Source organism: Sapajus apella, unplaced genomic scaffold (genome assembly GCF_009761245.1).
Source record: "Sapajus apella isolate SASKATOON/1434 unplaced genomic scaffold, GSC_monkey_1.0 scaffold136, whole genome shotgun sequence".
NCBI classification, from domain to species: Eukaryota; Metazoa; Chordata; class Mammalia; order Primates; family Cebidae; genus Sapajus; species Sapajus apella.
The window spans coordinates 2,320,529-2,325,690 of record NW_022437076.1 but is presented as its reverse complement, the minus strand read 5'-3'; the positions used below and the strand labels follow the sequence as shown (position 1 = coordinate 2,325,690).

Sequence of the window (5,162 nt, the reverse complement as noted above, 5' to 3'; positions counted from 1 at the left end):
TAATATAATTTATCAATTTAAACACATTGCATAATGTGATATTCTGTAGCATTCTATTAACATGATAAATAGCAGTGTGTGTGTGGGGGGAACCCCCAAGAGATTAAACATACTGCAAGCAGTGTAACTGTATTTAATGTCAGGCCACTGCCGTGGAAAACACACTGTTCTCATCCTCAAATGTGATCTAAACTCGGCTACATATCCCAGACTGTACGGGTATTAATAGGATGGGGGGGGGCAAGAAGAAATGACAGGCAACTTCAAAGAAATAAAATTTCTATTAGGCTTTGTTATAAGGTTACATCAAAGCAGTTCATATGTTTTAATCTGGGGAGAGAAAAAGCAGCTACTTGGGGTTTGTGCCTGGGGGCTGCCTCTGCGTACTGAACCCGACGGTTTGCATAATGAACAATTTTCATTCAATCAGGATTTCAGCACAGATAGCTTCCTCTCCAAGGTCCCAGGCACCGGCTCAGAGTTTTTATTCTCCCAGCTCCACCTGCTGGAGAAACAGCTTGTAACCCAGAGGAAGGAGACGCAGGGCGGGTTTCCCAGACACCATGCTGCTAAATTCGGGTTCCTGAAGTTACAGACCTGACTTGACACACCCCGGCCGCCGGGGCCTGGGTGGGAAGCCCGAGCCTGGATCATCAGCGCCTGCAGCCTCCTGGGAAGGCGCAGGAGTCGAGGCCTGAAACCTTTGTCCCTCCCAGCGTTTCCGGAATTAGGGAATTTGGAAACTGTCGTTTGCATTCTGAGCCAAACCCCGGTGAGAATGGTGGTGCTGAACTGCTGGAAGGCCGTTTGCCCCGAGAGACTCGGGACAAGGTCGCTGGCTTCAAACACCAGACGCGGCTCCCATCCGCTAGTCCCTTTCAAGCTTCCCAGGACCTCCGGGTCTCCGGGAAATCACACGGGGGAGACAAAGCTGCCCGCCTGGAATCGCATTTTCTTTTTCTTTTCTTTCTTTCTTTCTTTCTTTTTTTTTTTTTTGAGAGAGAGAGTCTCGCTTTGTCACCCAGGCTGGAGTGCAGTGGTGGGATCTCGGCTCACTGCAACCTCCACCTCCCGGGTTCAACCGATTCTCCTGCCTCAGCCTCCCAAGAAGCTGGGATTACAGGCGCACACCACCATGCCCGGCTAATTTTTGTATTTTAGGTATAAATGGGATTTCACCATGTTGGTCAGGCTGGTCTCGAACTTCTGACCTCAGGTGATCCACCTGCCTCAGCCTCCTAAAGTGCTGGGATTACAGGCGTGAGCCACCGCGCCCCGCCTGGGAATTGCATTTTCATGCACAATAGGAGACTTAAAATCTGAGCAGAGCGTGTTGAAAACCTGGCACAGGCTTTAGGGAGGGAAAGTCCTGGGCGAGAGGCTGTGCCAGGACTCGGGGCTGCGGCCTCCTCCGCCCTGAGACCGGGGCTTAGCGCGCGCCCCTCCCGGCGGAGGCCGCGGGACCCGAACGCTCCACCTGGCGGGTCCGGGCGCAGCCGGCGGCTACGTCCCGGGGAGAGGCCGCCCGGGGCGGGGAGGCGACATCAAGCCGCGTGAAACTGTTTTGGAAAACCTGGGATGATCATTTAAATGTTTAAAATATGCACATGGTAATTCAAAACTAATTACCCTGAGCACATTTGAAACATTGTTGCCACCGTCTCTGGATCCTGCCTGCCGACTGCGCGGCGGCTCACTCTGGTGTTTCTATAAACTGCTTCAGCGATTTCAACTTCCAGGCTAAATCCGGCAGCGCAGGCTCTGCCTCCCGCCCCTGGTTGGTGGAGAGACCCTTTCCCCGACTTCCAGGAGAGGAGGCTGCGCCCCGTTTCCCTGGAGAGCCATTTGTCGCGGTCTGGCAGCTCTGGCTGCGGAGCTCGTCGTGTTCATCATGGTCATTTCCATGATTTAATTTGGGTTAAAATGACCTCTGTCTCCGCCTATTCCTTTTCTTTCTTTTCTTTTCTTTTTTTTTTCTTTTTTTTTTTTTGAGACGGAGTTTCACTCATGTCACCCAGGCTGGAGTGCAATGGCGCGATCACGGCTCACCGCAATCTCCGCCTCCTGGGTTCAGCCAATTCTCCTGCCTCAGCCTCCTGAGTAGCTGGGATTACAGTCGCGTACCACCATGCCCAGCTAATTTTTTGTAGTTTTAGTAGAGACGGGGTTTCACCTTGTTGACCAGGATGGTCTCGATCTCTTGACCTCGTGATCCACCCGCCTCTGCCTCCCAAAGTGCTGGGATTACAGGCTTGAGCCACCGCGCCCGGCCCGCCTATTCCTTTTCTTGTTGTTTTCTCCCCATTCCCCTTTCCTCTGTGTTGGCACGTGGCCCCCATTCCAATCACATCCACCTGGCTCCTTCTCCACTTTGGGGTGCGGAGGGAAGGCTTTTGGGGGTTGTACGGTGGCCACATCCACCAGCCACTGAGAAGCAAGACTGAACCGGGCCAACCAGGGTGAACGGTGGCCACTTCAGGGCACGTGATGGTGGTGCCAGAGCACACCCGTGCACATGCCACACACACGTGTGCGCACACACCAGCCGCGTGCACGCACGCGGCCGACACGGAGCCAGGCCTGCTCACAGACTAGACTAATTAGACCTAGGCAGGTCCCGAAGCAAATTCACTTCCCCAATTTCCAGAATAAAATGAGTTCTCTTCCTTTGGGGGCACTAAACCAGCATGCCAGCGGCTCAGGGACCGACAATGGTGATGTGTGGCCAAAATGATTCGACTCCCCAAGTCTATCCAGGGAGACTGACCTCGGGCTGGGATTGGAAGAGGGGCAATTCTAGAGTGCAGAAATTAGCACAGGCTTATGTGTATGTTCCAGGACACAGGTGAGCAATGACTGGCTCCTTATTAATGCTGCAAAGATGCCAGGGGCAGGCTTTAGACGTTTAGGAGGACAAAAGTGGGTTAGATTCCCACAGCCAACTCCAGTTTGATAGAGCGTTATTACCAGGTTTAACTAGCACCATTAAGAGACTCTTCGTTATCCCCACACCACCGCCACCAAAGTTATCACATGAGCCATAATGCAAGAATTTCCATTCCATCAACAAGAGAGGGAGCCAGTCTATCTTTGTCCAAAGAAAATGAGCAGCCAGCATGAGGCTTGTGAGGAATGGAGTGCACAGCCCTCCAATAACATGCCCTGTAGGAATTCCTCAGCTATGGAGTTGGCTAAGCGGAGGCAGGCTGCTCAGGAGTGATCTTCCCACGTACCTGGCCTGTGAGAACGCCAGCTCCATGAGCAACTGAAAGGTCGATTACCGACAAAGGACACTCCCAGGACCTACATTCCACGGGGCAGGAATGTTATTATTATTTTTTTGAGACGGAGTTTCGCTCTTGTTGCCCAGGCTGGAGTGCAGTGGCGTGATCTTGGCTCACTGCAACCCCTGCCTCCTGGGTTCAAGCAATTCTCCTGCCTCAGGCTCCTGAGGAGCTGGGATTACAGGTGCATGCCATGCCCGGCTAATTTTTGTATTTTTAGTAGAGATGGGGTTTCACTGTGTTGGCCAGGCTGGTCTCAAACTCCTGATCTCGTGATCCGCCCACCTCGGCCTCCCAAAGTGCTGGGATTACAGGGGTGAGCCACTGCGCCCAGCCAGGGCTTAAGTCTTAAGCTCCAAGGAAATCGAGATCCAGGCCGCCCTCCTGACGTGCAGCAATCTCATTTCTTTTTCTACAAAGACGCCCCACGCAAACTCGAATTTTCTCAGTATCACCTGCACCGGCTTTATTTGCTCCTGTGCAGCATGCCAGTCGTTCGGTTTCACATGGGCTTTTCTTCCAGCCAATCCATTTACGGAGCTTCACGGTGATGGCTCTTAGGTTTTGTGTCTACCTTCACCAGACTGTCCCCTCCCCTCCACTGGCCTCCCTTCCCACACCACATACCTGGTCTCCTCTGTGCCACTCTGCTTTTGCTTATAGAAAGTGTTCTTCAGGGCCGGGCGCGGTGGCTCAAGCCTGTAATCCCAGCACTTTGGGAGGCCGAGGCGGGTGGATCACGAGGTCAAGAGATTGAGACCATCCTGGTCAACAAGGTGAAGCCCCGTCTCTACTAAAAATACAAAAATTAGCTGGGCATGATGGTGCATGCCTGTAGTCCCGGCTACTCGGGAGGCTGAGGCCGGAGAATTGCTTGAACCCAGGAGGCGGAGGTTGTGGTGAGCCGAGATCGCGCCATTGCACTCCAGCCTGGGCAACAACAGCAAAACTCCGTCTCAAAATAAATAAATAAATAAATAAAATAAAAAAAATAAAAAAATAAAGAAAGTGTTCTTCCAGCCGGGCACAGTGGCTCAAGCCTGTAATCCCAGCACTTTGGGAGGCCGAGGCAGGTGGATCACGAGGTCAAGAGATCGAGACCATCCTGGTCAACATGGTGAAACCCCGTCTCTACTAAAAATACAAAAAATTAGCTGGGCATAGTGGTGCGTGCCTGTAATCCCAGCTAGTCAGGAGGCTGAGGCAGGAGAATTGCCTGAACCCAGGAGGCGGAGGTTGTGGTGAGCCGAGATTGCGCCATTGCACTCCAGCCTGGGTAACATGAGTGAAACTCCATCTCAAAAAAAAAAAAAAAAAAAAAAAAAAAGAAAGTGTTCTTCCATTTTGTGAGCCTCCCCCTCATGTATGGAAACTGAGAAGGGAGCTGGTCTTATATTTCCTTTGCATTTCTTGTGTCATCTCAAGTATTTTCTTACAGTCCAGACACCGTGTCAGGTACCTGGAGGATCCAGTTTTTTCTTTTTTTTTTTTTTTTGACACAGTTTGGCTGTGTCGCCCAGGCTGGAGTGCAGTGGCATGGCCTCGGCTCACTGCAGCCTCCGCCTCCTGGGTTCAAGTGATTCTCCTGCCTCAGCTTCCGAGTAGCTGGGATTACAGGCATGCGCCACCACACCCAGCTAATTTTTGTATTTTTAGTAGAGACGGGGTTTCGCCGTGTTTGCCAGATGGTTGGTCTCAATCTCCTGACCTCAGGTGATCTGCCCGCCTCGACCTTCCAAAGTGCTGCGATTACAGGTGTGAACCCCACACCCAGCCAGGAGGACCCAGTTTTAGAGCTAGAGTCAGAAGACCCACAGGATGACCCAGCACACCCCCATACACAGAGCAAAAATCGTGCCCCTCATTCAGATGTTCCTG

The 5,162-nt window shown here is 52.1% G+C and overlaps 1 long non-coding RNA gene across 1 annotated transcript; it reads right to left on the bottom strand.

Moving 5' to 3' along the window:
* Positions 1-262: 262 nt before the first annotated feature.
* LOC116540106 lies at positions 263-967 on the bottom strand. The gene is made up of 2 exons (XR_004264305.1): positions 598-967; positions 263-505 (listed from the first exon to the last, which is right to left on the bottom strand). It is a non-coding gene; the product is annotated as an uncharacterized LOC116540106 (long non-coding RNA).
* Between the last annotated feature and the right edge of the window lie 4,195 nt (positions 968-5,162).